Genomic DNA, 17,671 nt, shown 5'->3' with positions numbered 1-17,671 from the left:
TTAGACCATAACCCCAAAACCGAGGTACATACCGAACCGTTACTGTTACACCCATGTATATATATATATATATATATATGTATATATATATATATATATATATATATATATATAATTATTTTTTTAATAAAACTTTAAGTAGATTTGTTTTTATTTATTTATTTGTATGGTTAAAACTATGCTGTCTATAGAAAAAAGTAATTTACACAATCTCATGATTTACGAAATATGATTGGGACATTTTGTTTTTTTGTATTGGAAAATTTCAGTGAATCCCCTAGTTTTAGATTTAGTTTATTTAACTGTTTACAACAATTTAACTTGTCTTTATCTGTTTTTGCCATTGCAACATGTCTTTTTTGATCCTCTTTTGCCATGAGCATTTTGTTTTTTAATTCAACATGGCAAGTTAAAAAAAGTAAAATTTTCACAATTAGTCCTGAAATCCTGCGTTCTGAAGCCTGTCCTGCTGTTTTTGAACACAAGAACACTTGACTGAAAGCTATCTGATTAAGCCAGAAACCAGTCTAATTATGCAGAGCTTGCTGAGACAGACTGGTCGATTATGAAAATATAGTTTTGCACATCCAACACACAGTGCAGTCAGCATAAGGTTATGAGTTCAAAACAGCTGTTACTTCTTTGCCCTTTCATAAGTACCTGCAAATCCATTTATGAGAAAAGCGTTTTTTTTTTGTTTTTTTTTAAACGGTTCCCACGTGGTGCTGTGAAGTCTTTGTGGGATAAAGCTGGAAAGCAGCTCTTGAAGGTGAGCTTTAGAAATGAGTTTGATGAAGGAGTCTGTTGTGTGAATTTTAATATCAGCCTGTGTTCGCTCCCCACTGACAGCGCATTAGAGTCGTGTAGCTGTAAGCTGTCTTCTGCACGACTCAGGGTTCATTTTCACGCTGGCTTACAGCCCTTTTGCAGGATGACCTAGGTTTAGTCGGAGAGGATATCTGCATTATGTTACTTATATGCAATAACATGCTCCACACACATGCGCTGTCCCTATTAAACCCTCTTTTCCCCCCTTCTCTACCCCTCACACTCGGTTTAACTGCGTTTCATGCTCTCGGACCACATTTTATGCTCATAATCTGCTGCACTCAATGTCCTCGGCCTGTAGATCAGTGAGCATCCAGGCCTCTGCTGTATAGGCCACCTGCTCATCACTGTCTGGGACCGAAGGTGTGACCGGGACGGGCTGGCACACACTGACACACACACATCACGCAGGTAAACACATGCTGTGTTGCATGAAAAGTGGGCCAGCATGTGCCTGTGTCTCTGCTGTATAGTGTCCTCACTGGACCTTCATTCACTGGTCTCTTCAGTACGCTGAAAACAATTGGTGTAGAAGTTAATTTGAAACAATTTGTAATTTGCAGTTAGAAATTCACAAATAATTACAAAGAAATTGCAAGTAACTATAGAAACTTGTTTTTGTCACGGAATGAATAAAAATTCAAAGGTAATTGCAAGTTTTCAGAATTGAATTATCCATTTTTTCCCCTCAGAATTGTGAGATATAAAATCGCAAGTGCGAGAAAAGAAAAAAATCTGAATTGCGAGATATAAACGCAATTCTGAGAAATAGTAAAAATTGCGAGGAAAAAAAGTCATAATTGCGAGATATAAATTCACAATTCTGAGAAACAAAATCAAAATTGTGAGAAAAAGTCACAATGAGAGACCCAATTCTGACTTTTTCCCTTGCAATTGTAGGTTTACATCTCGCAATTCAGACTTTATAACTCGCAGTTGCGAGCTGAAAAAAAGTCAGAATCACGAGATGTAAACCTACAATGTAAACCTTGCAATTCTGACTCTATGACTTTAAAAAATGTATTCAGTGTCGCAAACAAGCTTCCACAAGTAACACATTGGAAAGTAGAAAGACTAAAATAGTACTTTCTTGCTAAACATAAAGATCTTTGTTTAATTTACAACTTCGAAAAATCTTTTTTTTTTTTTTTTTAAGACATTTTGAGAAAATTAATGTGAAAAAATTCAGCTTTGCATCACAAGAATAAATTACATTCTAAAATATATTCAAATAGACAACAGTTATTTTTAAATAGCAATTATATTTTACAATATAACACTTTTTTTTTTTTACTGTATTTTGATCAAATAAATGCAGCCTTGAGCAGTTCAGTTCAGTTCAGTTCAGTTCATCTTTATTCATTTCCCGAAGGCAATTTGGTTGCAGCAAACAAGCATACACATAAAACAGTGTCACACACACATACACGAAAATAGGAGAAAAAAAAGGTACCCAATAAAAACATTTACCTAGAATTTAAAAACTTTACAGCTGAGGGGACAAATGAATTTTTAAACCGATTAGTTTTACTAAGCGGAGTTCTATACCGGCTACCAGACGGGAGAAGATGGAACTCAGAATACAAGGGGTGAGAATCATCTAACAAAATGTTCTCGGCTTTACCCAAAGCCTGTCTATGGTATAACTGAGCCATAGTCATCTGCTGCCTCCCTGTTATTTTGTTTCCCTGATTTACCATCCTCTCAATACGGTTCTTATTTTTCACATTCAGAGAGTTGAACCAGCACAACAATGAAAAGGATAAAAACGACTCAATATAGGATCTATAAAACATGCACATCAATGTTTTATCCACATTAAATGACCTCAGTTTCCGTAAGCAATACAATCTTTGCTGCCCCTTCTTACATAAAGCATCAGTATTTGCGGAAAACGTCAATTTACAATCTAATACAGTACCCAAATACTTGTACTGTTCAACACTCTGGATACCCGCTCCATTAATACTTATTTGCTTATCATCAATTGATTTCCCCCTCAATCTATAATCAATAGTCATCTCTTTAGTTTTCAGAACATTAAGTTTTAAAAAAGCATTCTGACACCAAACAGTAAAATCCTCAACCGCAGGACCATGCGTAGAGTCCTCCTCACTCAATAAGCTAACGATTACAGAGTCGTCAGCAAATTTTAAGATGTGCCTATTTCCAAAACTACTCTTACACGCATTAGTGTACAAAATAAATAATAAGGGAGAGAGGACGCACCCTTGAGGTGACCCAGTCGATGACACCAACCATTCAGAATAACAGTCGTTTACTTTGACTCGCTGTGTTCTCTGCACAAGGAAATCTAAAATCCAGCCTACCAAATTAAAATCCAACCCAAATTCTTCAATGAGTTTATCAATTAAAATATGTGGCTGAATGGTATTGAAGGCAGATGAAAAATCGATAAAAAGTAATTTAACAAAAGTTTTCGGCTTCTCTAAATGCTGAAATACTAAATGTAAGAGTGTTGCGACAGCATCCTCTACGCCTCGCTTATTTCTGTACGCAAATTGAAGAGGGTCTAGAGAACTCTCAGTCTTGCGCATGATTTCTCTCTTAACTAATTTTTCTAAACATTTCATCACTAAGGATGTAAGCGCCACAGGCCTAAAATCGTCTAATACCTGTGCATTCTGCTTTTTTGGCAATGGAATCAGAGTAGACTGCTTCCACCGTGCAGGTACTTTTTGTATTTTTAGGGACCAGGCAAAAATGTCATAAAATATTGGTCCTAACTGCTCAGCACATTCCTTGAGTAAACGACCCCCTATATTATCAGGCCCCGGTGCCTTCCTGATTTTACATTGTTTAAACACTGTTATCACATCTCCTACATCAAAAGGGACACCAACATTATCCCTGTTTATCCTACACTTATTTTTCAAATCCTCAATTTCTAATTTAAAATCATGCGTATCAAATCTCTTATAAAAATTATTAAAATCCTGTGATAAAGCTGCATCTGAACTGAATCCGTTCAAACTAATTCTATTATTTATTTTCCTACTATCCTGACCTGTAATTAAATGCATCCCCTCCCAAACAGAACCTAAATTTCCATTTTTCAATTTGAACTCAAGATCGTCCTTATAAACTGCTTTAGCCCTCTTTATTTCACACTTAATTTCTCTTTTTAGCATATAATGCTCTATAGTATTTCCCTCTTTGAAAGCCCTATTTCTTTTTGACAGAAGAATCTTGAGTGATTTTGTAACCCACGGTTTACTGTTTGGAAATTTCTTAAACGATTTCACAGGTATTAACATGTCCTCACAAAATGTCACATAACTACAAATTTCATCTGTTACTTGATCAATGTCTGAACCAGAGTCCATAAAAACAGTCCAATCTGTACAATCCAGACACCCTTTTAAACGTAACGTAGCATCTTCAGACCAGACTTTCGTCTTAATTACCTGTGCCTTTTCACTTTTCAAAACAGAAGAGACTATATCTTAATTTTAACGACCCCAAACTTTTGAACGGTAGTGTACATATTAGAGTTGATTTCTCTTCAGACTTAAATGTATTCCTTCTGTTGCTTCTCAAAAAAGTTCTGTCCATCTGCTATAGCACCATTGCGTGTGTTTGCTCTGTGATGTTGGCGAACTAGCGCAGGTATGAATGTTAGCGACTGGCCTCAGGGTAATGATACAATGACACAGTTCTCAGTCTATCTCTGGATTGAGGACGGATCACTATAATTACGCTTTATCTCTCAGGACCCAAATCACGACCCGTTTTCTCTCAGCGGAGCGACCCACACGCATAAAGACATAAAGGAATACACTTAGGAGTAATGCAACAGAGCGCACACACACACACACATCTCTGTGCTGAAGCAACGAATGATGGCTGTGTCATGTGTTTTTGCAGACACGGATGGGAAATATTGTAGCCCCAGACTGTCAGTGATTTATTCAGCATGTGGAATATTCCAGTGAACGGAAAATACGGTACAATGCAAATATGCAAACTTCATTGAGGCACTGCTGCACCTCGTACTTGTTTTGACAGTTTCTCCAGCGTTAAATGTAAAATAGATGCCGGAGGACAGGACGGCTGTGTTTCGAATGGAACATTAGCTTACTGAATACACAGTATAGTGCAAGATATATAAAACATAGTATGTGAAATTATGCAACTGTAAACTTTTCAGATGTTTATATGCTGCATTGTTGTCACATGACCTCATCTTGTTGCATATAGATCTTTAGAATTCTGTCTTTGAACTTCCGATTTTGCGGTTAGCTCTGTATATTTCTATGGCATCCGCATCACTGTCGAAGAGTAATTAGCTGGTGAAGTGGATTTACATATTGTAGAGTTAACGAAAGTTATCATGAGCATTGTAATGTTTGAAGCGAATGTCATAACGGATATCAGTTAGATTGGGAAGATTTTAAAACGAGCGGTTCATTCATAAATTTGTTAGATCTTTCCTTCATGCTGTGGAAATACAAACCGGAAGACGAAACACAACAAGCATAGCGCTAAAAATGAGTGGGGCTACAAAAGGTCTATAATTCAGTGAGTGGCATTTAGTTGTCATATTGAAAGTAAATATGAGCATTTTCATCTAAATTTGTGTACAGTACAAATATTTTAACTCTTGGCAGTCGGAGCCAATTATGAGTCCAGGAAGAGATCGGGTGCACTGCATTGTGGGATACCGTGCACAGTGTAGTGTGCTCTGTTGTATATGGCACCTTATAGCACATGTAGTTGGTTATTTTACGCAAGCGGTCAAGGTCTAGCTGGTTAGCATAGTAACCCCTTGCTGGTAGATGCTACCCTGGAAATCCAGAGTTCTCGCGAGAGCACAAGTTGAATTTGCTCAGCGAGTTACTCTGGTGTCTAGTAATGATGCTCATTAAATATGCCCTTGTATCCGAGCTGCACCAGTCACATGGGGTTATCTGATATAGGCGGGCCAGAGGTGAGCTAAACAGATGAGGACAGCGCTGTGACGTCGAAGTCATTAGTAAACATAGCAAGATGCCTATGGATGAACACCAGTTGTTTGAAACGGCTTTGGCCGCTACAATGAACGAGTTAGACTTGGCTTTTAATCTAAAAGAGGAACAGAAGACGCCGCTCGAATCGTTCCTTTGCAAGAAGGGCGTTTTTGCTGTTTTGCCGACCGGTTACTGCAAGAGTCTTATTTACCAGTTAGCTCCGCTGGTAGCTAAGCGATAACTTGTTGTGATTGGTCGTAGTGTTTTCCAATTGCGTGCAGTGAGATTTTCAAATGCATGCTTGGTGCCGCCCCTTGAGTTGGACGATTTTCATTAGTCGATGCCAGACCCTTAATCTTTTAGATTTAGGTCTGGATTTCCAGGCTAGGTATATGCCGTACACTGCAAAAAATTATTTCCTTAGTATTTCTGTTTTGGGTTCCAGTACAAATATCTAAACATTCTTAAAGGTGCAGTAAGCGATTTCTGGCAAACGCTGTTGATATTTGAAATCCCCAAAGCAAATACGCCCTTACCCAAAAGGATCCCACTCCTATCTTAATGCCTCCGCCCCTACATTCACGTACACACTAAGCAACACAGACAACGACTATGGCGGAATCTGCTGTGCCTGCCACTTGAGGGTATGATGTCATCAATAAGTGAAAGCAATTTGTGTTGCTATGATAATTCAGGTCAAATGTCTAAATGTTATTTAGCTCCTTTACTTTGATGGTAAAGTCATCCATTCCTTCCCAAAAACATGAACAGCTTCCTACATAACACGATAGTCCAAGTAACTAATATATTACAAATGTGACAAGATTAAGGGGTTCTAGAGATCACTAAAAGGGGAACCAAAAGAAAAAACATATATAGCCTCGTCCCCTGCGTCCGTTTTCCGGCCTTCCTGCTCCTTAAGTCTCTCCAGCGCTGGAAAGCTTCTCCGATATCAATACGGGTTCTACCTCTTGCCTGATCATAACCCTTCTTTGTAAAGGTATATTCCACTGGCCTTTTCCTCTTTTGTATTTTTTCTGCCATCACTCTCTTTGCTAATGTATGTCTTCAGTGAGCTCTCTCTCCTCCCCTATCATGAGTGGACACGCCCCTTACTGCTGATTGGCTACAAGTGTGATTTGGTGCTCGGTCCGATCCACTTTTAAACAATGTTTTAAAAAAATCGCTTACTGCACCTTTAAATTAATACATATTATAAGCATGATGACAATATATTAAGTATTATTTTTTTTGACAAATATATCAAAATTAGGTGACTTTAAATTTAAAACAATAAAAAACTAAAATAATTTCAGACCCCTGCCAATGGGGTCAGAAAAATAATCTTGTTTCCATTGTAAATTAAGTTTATTTTTCTGACCCATTAGCAGATTTTTTTTTTCTTGGTTTAAACTCACTTCATTTTGATACATTTACTTTGTAAAATAATAATACAATAAAATGAAAAATGTATCTTGGTTTAAGAATGTTTAGATATTTGTACTAGAAAACAAAACAAACATTTTAAATAGGTGTTTTTTTGTTTGTTTTTTTTTATAAAAAAAAAAAAATCTATTGATGGCTTTGAAAGAGTTTAGCTGTTTATTCTGGTTAAATACATTTTGTTTCAAGCAACATATAAATGTTACAGATATTTAATATGGTAGTTATATTATTATTAAATGCATTAAATTGACAAAAAGTAATAGTTAAGAGTCTAGACATTAATAATGTTACAAAAGATTTCTATTTCAAATAAATGCTGTTCTCTTGAACTTTCTATTCATCAAAGAATCCTGATTTTTTTTTAATAAAGGTTTCTGCAAAAAATATAAAGCAGTACAACTGTTTTCAACAGACTACATACAAATAGTAAGAGTAAGAGTACTATGTATGCTATGCTATTCATTAAAGGGATACTTCACCTCTGGAAAGATGAATGTGTATTTAAAATAGGTCATTTATCTAGAAGAAATGTGAAGAAATTTTTGAATTTGGAGCTTTCTAGACTGAGAAAAGCCAGAAAATGTATTTTTGGCTTATGTGGATGAAAGACAACAACTCCCAGAATGCACTTGCTTCGCTGCCCTAGGAGGCCACTCCCAAGCCACGCCTCCCGGTTAGAGAGCGCAGTTGAAAACAACAAGGCTAGGCTACTAGTGAGTCTCCGTGACGAGTTTGCCCGGGATATCGAGATCACCCAAAATGTCCGGGATTCGGCTTTTGCGTTCAACAGTCGCCATTCATCATGTTTACTGTGGCGAGCAGGACGAGGCTGAGGGGCGCGGGAGAACGGCGCGAGGCCGGTGGCGTGATTACTGAGACGCGCCGGTCTCGCATCTCTCACGGAGGAGCGGGAATTTTCTTAGCAATGTTAAAACGCACATCAACCGATCACTTGTTTAGCGTTCATGTAAACACTACATTCAGATTCACCAATCGGAATGAATTCAGTTAGATTGAAACAAAAGGTGTGCATTTAAACAATGAATGGCGACTGCAGAAAGCAAAAGCCGAATCCTGGACATTTTGGACGATCTCGACGGCCGGACATGTCCGGGAAAAAGAGGATGGTAACCCCTACTACTCAGCTTTCTCCACAGAGCAAGAGCCTGCTGGCTTAGCTTCCAAAGAAAGAAGGCTGACACTGTGTGTACATTCTGTGAGTGAGATCCCTCTATGGGCGGGTTGAGAACATGCGGGACAGCCCCTACTACTGGCTGTAGTCTTCAGCCTTTGGCCAGAAAATCCTCCGATGACGCAAAATTACGATTTTTGCGTCATTGGAGGATTTTTTCCAGACAAAAAATACATAAATCTCTCATCTCAGGGGGACATGAGGGTGGAAAGCACGGTAATTCGAAAATACTACAGGTTTTCTACTAATACAAAGCTTAATGCTAAATCCTGAAGTATCCCTTTAAGAAAAATTTGGGTTTTTTTTCCCACACAGGCGTGAGCACCAGCATCACATTTCTTTTAAGTGTTTCATAGTATCAAATACTATTTGTCTCACTGTTTGTGAATGCTGTCTCACTTTAAATTTTTATGATCTTCCAAATGAGAGAGAGAAAGACAGCGGCTGCATCCTAAATCGCACACTTAACACAGTGGGTAAAACAGTATGTGTCAAAATAAGTATGTCCGAATTCACAGTACTCATAAAAGAGAAGACAAAAGTACCCAGATGACCTACTACTTCCGACAAGATTCTGAAGTGTGCATATGATGGACACTTTACTATCCCATGGGGCCACGGGAGAGGATTTATAAGTGGCAGTGAAGCGACAACTGATGCTGGTAGATCACATGATAATGACAACATGGCAAATGTAGTACGTCCGAATTACATTCATACCACACACATTCATACTATAGGAAATACTCTTTTAGCGATCACTAAGAAATTACTTTAAAATTATTAATTACTCAAAAAAAGTACCTACTCAAGTCAAGTATGTGTAAATTCGGACGCAGCCAGAGAGTGTGAGGGGAGGCTGGGAGACAGATGGATTAAAGGTGGAGGGGGGCTGCTAGAGGAACACACAGGAACGGAGGGTGCCAGGGAGTTTGTTGGAGGGTTGGATCTCATTTTTTAGCTCATCCTTTTTGTCTGAAGGGCTGCACGATTATGACAGTACACATAAGGGTTGATTTACAGTAATTATAATTATTTCAATGAATAGAATTTACATTAAATGTGCACTATGATGTTTATTATATGTTGCACTGGTCGATATCTTCTTGTGCTTGCTTATATACTGATACTTACCTATATATTGTACCATCACGCACTGAAAAAAATTATATGTTCAATAAGTCATGACAACATGTTTTTACATTACTTTAACTCATCAAAATAAGTTCAGCCATTTTCAACTTTCTTTTTTAAGTTATAGCCTACAAGATTCATCTCATTTTTTAAAGTCAGTTTAATAATATTTAAGTTGAGATTATTTAAACAGCCAAGTTGATTGTACTTAAAAGTTTTAGGCAGCAATTATTTTTATTTTATTTATTTTTTACAGTGCATTAGCAAAAAAAAAAAAAAAAAAATTAAGTCACCAATGCCATTGTAGAACTTGAAAACCTCATTATTTTTCTGGTTAATGGTACAACTCTTACTTGATATATATGACAAAATATGGCATAATATAATATTTAAGAGTTTAAGATTTGGCTCACACTTTTTGAGTGTGGTTTTGAATTAAATGCAACAGGATGTTCAATTAAATTTGAATCTGAATGACAGGAAGAGGACTGTATTGAATTTCAATTAAGACATTTAACAGAATTTCAACCCAGTCACACATCAGGCCAATTTTATTAGTCCAACACATTATGCACTATAATTACATCTTTAATTTTGAGTAATTGTGCCTGTTTATTCCCTGATTTGTGCAATGCATCTCCTTTTCAAGTGTATATTACCATTTAAAAATCATTTGAAACCATGGTTTCAAATGTTTTCATGATTTCAAATGGTGTGTGTGTGTATATGTACAGTATGTATATATACATACATTGAGTATATTTACAAACTTGCGATTAATCGATTTGACAGCTCTAAACTTTCTTATTTATTCCATTTTAATTGTGTTTTCCTTACAGTTACAGTTCTGTATTGTGTGCCACTTCAATTCAGTTCTGAATGGCCCTGATTTACGAGTAACTTTACTTGCTTGTTCTGCACATGGGCGGCAGTTTCCATCAAACTGAGATTATATAACAATCATCACCACTAATTCATCCTCTGATTTCCACATCTCATTCACTCATCAGATCTCTGGTTTCATGTACACATACTATGAGCTATACATAGCGAACAGAGAGAGAGCAAACGACTGGAGAGAGAGAGAGAGAGAGAGAAATAGAGTATTTCATGGATGGCTAGGTTGCTATGGGAACAAGAAATGGTCTCTCTTTTCCCAAAAAAGTGTCCTCGTTCCCTCTGTTTCTCTCAAAACCCCTCATTTTTCTCTCTCATTCTCCTTTTGCTTTCTTTTCCATCTCTCTGCCTTCTGTTTTTTCTCCCTCCTCTCAGTCTCTCGCTTTTTTCTCTCTCTCCCACACATTTTAGCACTCTTTCTCTCCGCCTCCCTCTCTCTTTTCGTCCCGTTCTATCCTCGTCTTCCATACCTCTCTCATTCCCCCTCTCTCTCTGATCATCTGTCTCTTTAACACTCACTTATATTCTATTCTTTTCTCGGTTGTCATGGCAATAAGCTGGGGGTGTGTGGGTGAGAAAGAGCGAGGGAACGTGCGCGCGCGAGAGAGAGTGGGTGTTTCGGAAGTGACATCTCTTGGGCAGTAACCTTGTTTCCTGTATGTAGATTTGTGGGGCGGGAGCTGTAAAGTGCAGCTACAGTGACGCCGTGTGGAGGATGCGGCGAGGAGACGAGCAGGTACTGTAGATGGAAACGCTGCTTCGAGAGCTTCCAGCTATTGATCAGGACTGCATGAGGACAGCGTTTCTTTCCATAACTACAGTGTGCAGTGGAAATGCTCGGGAGGATTAGCATGGAAAATCACTCTTTAATCTCAGTCGTTTCTCCTAGAGAGCAATGAGATTAGTAAATTGAGGCTTTTGCTTAAAAAATTTGTATGGATTGTAGTTTTGTGGCTTTTAGGCCTACATATGTGCAAGTGTAATTCTAAAAGTTGCCTGCATTAAAAGTCTCATATTTTGCTTATACTGAAATCAGCAGCAATTACCAATGCTGTTGTAGAAATCGTAATCTCGATTGTTTACTGTTTCTGATTAAACGTTCGGCATGGTAAAAATTCTGAGTTTAAGACTTTTTGAGTCTGAATTAGAATTTGTCGTTTCCATCTACAGTACCTGCATATGTATATATATGTGATATATATATATATATAGGCTATATACATTTATATATAAAATATATAAAATGCAGAAGAAGAAGAGACGCTGATCTCCCAAATATATATAAGTGCCACCCCCTAATATACACAAGTGTCTTATAATGTAAGTGCTACCCATAATTCAAAACGCAGTAAGGTCGTCAGGAATAAGGTGGATTTAGGCCCTGTCCCAAATGGAACCCTAAGCACTCGCGGTCTTCCTCTGAGTCCGCACTTTCATCAGCATCAGCGCGGGCTCGGCAAAAGTGCGCATCAAGGGGCGCAAATCGACCACATGGGGGCGCTCGCGAGCACCATTCTGAGATCTAAAAATGACAAATGGGACACACTGCGGTCTCACGGACTTAACGGACACGAGCACGCGGCAGCCATTGTAAGTCCACAAGACTGAAAGTGCACATGAAGTGTGCCATTTAGGACAGGGCCGTATTAGGGAGATCAGCGTCTCTTCTTCTTCTGCGTTTTTTACTGGTAGCAAACAGCGTTGCATTTCTGCGAGCGCCCCCTTGTGGATTGGAGTGTGGATCACCTGTGACAATGTATTCGTCGTGCAACTGCATGCACCGAACCGTGACGTCTTTACCGTACGGTTCAGGACAAATACATGTACCGTTACACCCCTAATGTATTTATATATACACACATAAATATATTATATATACATATATATATATATATTTGTGTGTGTGTGTCACGCAGCCCAGCCCTAGCCCATTGTTGAGGTTGACCTCACTTTACCTTATGTCACAACATTTTTCTTGTCGAATTCTGACCCCCACCAAATTATTGGGGGGTAATAATTTGGCAGGCAGTCGGAATTCGGCACAACACCGGTACACGTATTCGTACCGCAAATTTGTATGTGTCTTGTGTGTACAAGACGAATACAGCATTGTAGCCTAACCACCATTAACCAACAATAATCACAATAAGCTCCGCATTTTTACTTTCTATAAGAAACAAAGTGTCATTTTTCAGATTATGTCCATTTTATCATGAAATTCAAACAATAAATTCGGTTTTGACGTTGTTTAATTTGGCATGATCACTACATAGGCACCTCAGTTTAAGCAGCAGCGTGTGAACGTGATCCTATTAAACATGAATGAACATCTGAAGGTATGTTGAAAGATACAAGTACAACTTACTGAAACGTATTATCTCGTGTAATCGGTCAATCAGTGTTTCAACGGTGGAAAGACATCAGTAAAACAGTTGTAAACAATATCACACGTAGCATTACATTTACCTCAGGCAAGTCATTCAGTGTCCAGTGTCCACAGCTTGTTAGTCAGCTAGCGAAATTAACTCTTTCGCTAAATATATGCACTATATTAGCCTATTTATTCATCATATTTTACTTAACCTGTTAGTGATGTCTTGATGATTTAATGTAGGTTTAAATAAATCTGGAATGAAAATGACAGCCACTGTGTATAAATGATTATATTTCAACATCGAATTGGAGTAAAAACATATAGGCTAGGCCTAATTAAATGTAGAAGTTAATGCAAAAACTGCCTTATGTGCAGCTTACATGTTTGCATTCAATTTGTTATTTGAGTGTTGATTATTATATCTAAAAATAAATAGCAAAAGAAATTAGGCTAATAGTTTGGGCTCTGTTGTTAAGCTTTAATATTATAGTAATGTGCAAGTAACGGCTCTTTTGGACTACAGCATTAGCAGAGATAATTATTTTATCCTTAAAAAACTTTGAACTATAACTGAATTCATTTAAAGACAGATACACAATTTGTTCAGTAAACCACTGTTTAATAATAAATAAATAAAATTATGTTTAGTTTCTCCCCTCCTTCTGTACCGAACGAACCGTCCGTTTGGTGTACCGTTAAGCGTTATAATATAGTGATATGATATTGATGTAAAATCAAAACATGTTTGGCACAATTGTGCAGCCCTACAAACAAGCCTGGAGCTTTTTTTTTTTATATATTAATGTTAAATCACAATATTATTATTTTTCACTTACTGTATAAAAACATAACAATAAAATGGAGATTCAATGGAGAATTTTTTTTTTTCTTTACTTTTTTTTGCCTTCAGAATGTTGGCATCTTCCAGCAGTGGTTAACTGACTAAACCTTAACCTATTGGTGAGAGTCCTTGGGCTCTGTAAATAACAAAATATATATTATTTGAGCCATTCTAAAAACTATCCAATCAGAAACATTCTCAACCTGTCAATCATATTGCATGTTCGGGTTTGCTGGCAATATTGATTAACTGAGATGTCTTTGGAGATGTGTTTTATAAAATCACTTGAACTTTTAGCAGCTTCTTATCTCAGCGTTTGCTCAGATTCTGTGAAAAGTCAAGAGATCTCATTTCTCATCTGTTTACTTCCAATACCAAATGATCTGAATTGCTATCCATATTCATTTTAGATCTGTATGTCAAATATTGTCTATTTGTATCTATTTTTATTTCTCCAAATGAGTTTAGGAGAAACATCTGAGACAAAGCTGATACTTAAATCTCCTGAGTTAAAGATCATCCTCTGAGCAATGATAGCATTTTGTTCCTGCTACTGCTGGATGACACATTCCTGCCTTTTAAAGTCCATTATGATGTGAGGTCACATGTCCATCACGGTGCATGAACGCAGAAATGCTTTTGTGCATGCGTCAAAGCACGGCCTTTCAGTGTGCTTGAGCCTACTGTAACAGACCATTGACATCGGCTAATGCAACACAGATATGATTATGAAAAACTTGCTTCTACTCTCTTTTCTGTGCACTACCTGCCTGGGGCATCTGGAGATACTGTGTGAATATTTTTAGCACTGTTTTGAGTGCAGCGATGTGAATAATCAGTGTTTCTCCTGTTGGGCTGCGTAATGACAATGTGAGGCTGACCCATCCGTGGCCTTTTCCTCATGTGCACGGCACACATCATCACCCACAGCCCGCCAAAGAATAGTAGCACCCTCTCAGAAGTGTGCAAGCCAAAGACACTCAGCGCTTGTGATGGAGAACATGAAGAGGCGCCTGCAGCGTTTGTGTCTGATGTCAGAGGGTGTTTAGGACTCGAACTGGTGCACTCATTTACTGATCTGTTGCAAATGTGCTAAAACAGATGCATATGAAGAACAGCTTTTCATTTATTAACAAAGAAAATGTTTCAGAAAAAATTGCTTTGCTCTAGAAATACTTTAAAGAGGTCATATTATGGCCATTAGACATATTCTCCATTGTTGCAGCTCCTCTCTTCCCAGTCTGTCAGTAACGCTCTGTTTAGTTCCTGTCTCTATGAAGCCCCTCCTTCTGAAAAGCACAATGTGCTCTGATTGGTCTGCTGGACCACTGTGCTGTGATTGGTCAACCGCTTCAAGCGTGTTTGGGAAATGTCCACGCCCCTTTCCATGACCGCGAGTTTCAACACACTACTAACGTAACTCAACTTTGCGTATGGCTTGGACAAGAATTATTTAAATGAGGATAATTGTGATGTTTACGCATAGCCATGGGAACGTATTTTAAGCAGGGGGGTGCTGAGAAAAAAGGTGTGTTGGGTTGGTGGGTGGGGGGGGGGGGGATTGGGGATCGGGGGTGGTCAAGTTTTGCCATGATTTAAGTTATGAGTGTGCATAGTTAGCCTAGAAATCTAGACGCACCCTAGCGGCAGCACAATTTATTTTGCAGCCAGTGTGGTCTAGCAACTCTCCGTTGACTTTCGAGCTGGAAAAACCAAACTCAGGTCAGGCCAATCACATCGTGTATAGAGTAGGCAGGGCGGGCTTAACATAATGACGACAGAGTTGCGACGGTTCCCTGCTACTTGAAAACAAAGAAGAGCTGCTGCTGGTGAACAGCGGTCTTTCGAATCGGCTTTGGCCGCGACTCTGGAGGACTTGGAGTTAAGCTTTTCTTTGAGAAAAGAGCAAAGAACGGCACTTAAGTCATTTAAAAAAAAGGAAGATGTGTTCGGAGTTTTGCCGACTGGATACGGCAAAAGTTGAATATACCAACTAGCCTTCTTCGTTGCTCTGATTGGTTGTAGCGCTATCCTATTGCGTGCAGAGGGATTTTGAGAGACGACCGTTTATCCCGCCCCTCGGATTGAGCCGTGCCAATGGTGAGATGCCAGACCTAACATCTTGATGTAGGTCTGGCTTGCCAGGCTAGTGCATAGTAGGACTGGCGCGGTAGTCGTGTTACCGGTGTACCAGTTTGGCCATACACCGAGTTTTGCATTTTTATAGAAATAACATAATTTTAGTTCAGTTGGACAACGGATGCTATATAATGTGAGGCGCGTCTGCTCCATAGATCAAGAGAAGCGGCGCAGAGCCGCAGGAGTCATGTGACGAGAGTGAGGCACGATGACTGACAGGATGAAAAATGCTTTTGTTAATAAAAGTTGCATTTCTTTGTCTAATATAAATGAGTTTGGCATTGTTTTATTGTTGAGTTTTAATTAAAAAGCAATAAGGAACCACAAAGCATTCGTTGTAAAGTAAGGGGATTTTTCTTCTAAGGCCAGGCGATGCTGCAGCACGTCCAGCACCCCTACCTCCTGCGGCACTGCATGTACCTTCCCGGAAGAAAACTCAAGACTACAATCGAGGCGTTTCAGGGAGCTCAGAAACAGTGACACTGATATAGAGAATAACTCCCTTTGGACTGGAGTGCTTTGTAACTTTGCGGACCTTTTACATGCTCAAACAGCAACATTACACACTAAAGAAAGTTGAACATGTAAAAGAGCATAATAGGTCCTCTTTAACTTTCACGAAAAACAAATCCTCCTTCAGCCAGGCTGTTTATCGAAATTAAGCTGCAAAAACAGGTGGTTCAAAATTCAACCATGAGAACATTAAAGGGTTAGCCTAGTTCACCCAAAAATGTTAATTCTGTCATTAATTACGCACCTTCATGTTGTTCCAAACCCGTAATACTTCATTACATAAGTGAAAATCTTTTTGATTAAATCTGAGAGCTTTCTGTCTCTCCATTGACTGTCTCCCTCCATCTTTGAAACTTAAAAAATGTCATAAAGAGATGGTAAATCTAATCCATATGAATTGAGCGGTTTAGTCAAAATTTTCTGAAGAGACTTGATCGCTTTATATGATGAACAGATTGAATTTAGGCTGCTTTGCCATTCAATCTGTTCATCATAAACTGATCAGGTCTCTTCAGAAAATTTTGACTAAACCGCTCAATTCACATGGATTAGATTTACCATCTCTTTATGTTTTCTTGAAGTGTCAAAGTGTAATTGTGTAGCTGTCAATGAAGGGACAGAAAGATCTTAATTTTTTGTTTCCGAAGATGAACGAAAGTCTTATGGGTTTGGAACAACATGAGGGTGAGTAAATGATGACAGAATAAAAATTTTTGCGTGAACTAACCCATCAATATACATGCACCCCCCTCATGAATTACATGCATTTTAAAATGCACTTCATTCTAGTGATTCAAAGCAGAATTAATTTTTCAGCATCATTACTCCAGTCTTCAGTGTCACATGATCCTTTAGAAATCATTCGCTGCTCAAGAAAAATGTCTTATTATTATCAATGTTGAAAACAATTTTTTAGTCAATTTAATAAATCCTTGCTGAATAAAAATATTAAGTCTAGTCTTCTTAAAAAAGTATTTTTAACAGTAAGTGTATGTTTCCTTTAGCTTTATTGCCTTGAACAAACACTAACATAGCACCTTGTGTTATGCTGGCATAAAGTCACTTCATATATTTCTTGCACCTAAATAATTTCATGTTCTTTCCCTATGAAGTCTTTAGTTATTGTCATAAGCAGTTTCTTTCATGGCGTGCCGTTGAACAGAGCAGCGCTGGGCAGCTCACCGGAACTTCTTGTCAGGACAGAGCTGGATGTGACAGGCGATTTCCATGGCAGAACAGATTTCAGCTGGCTTACTGTCAAGCGGAGAGCCCAGCGCGCAGTAGTGAGTGTGTTGCACAGCCCAGCGGTGGGGCTACGGATCAGAATACTGTGTTTA

At 38.3% G+C, this 17,671-nt stretch overlaps 1 protein-coding gene and 1 long non-coding RNA gene across 2 annotated transcripts in view; one reads left to right on the top strand and one right to left on the bottom strand.

The window, feature by feature from the left end:
- syngap1b (synaptic Ras GTPase activating protein 1b) overlaps window positions 1–17,671 on the top strand; it is a 140,574-nt gene that overhangs the window by 14,242 nt on the left and 108,661 nt on the right.
- The window catches only part of LOC309484522, a 150,553-nt gene continuing 140,592 nt past the window's right edge, over window positions 7,711–17,671 (bottom strand). Inside the window, exon 4 of the long non-coding RNA XR_014200886.1 lies at window positions 7,711–8,691. This is a non-coding gene — a long non-coding RNA (uncharacterized lncRNA). The remainder of the gene's footprint in view (window positions 8,692–17,671) is intronic.

The sequence above is a fragment of the Leuciscus leuciscus genome (assembly GCF_965113295.1).
Source record: "Leuciscus leuciscus genome assembly, chromosome: 20".
NCBI classification, from domain to species: Eukaryota; Metazoa; Chordata; class Actinopteri; order Cypriniformes; family Leuciscidae; genus Leuciscus; species Leuciscus leuciscus.
Note: the sequence above shows the minus strand (reverse complement) of the source record. Positions and strands in the feature narration are given on the sequence as shown.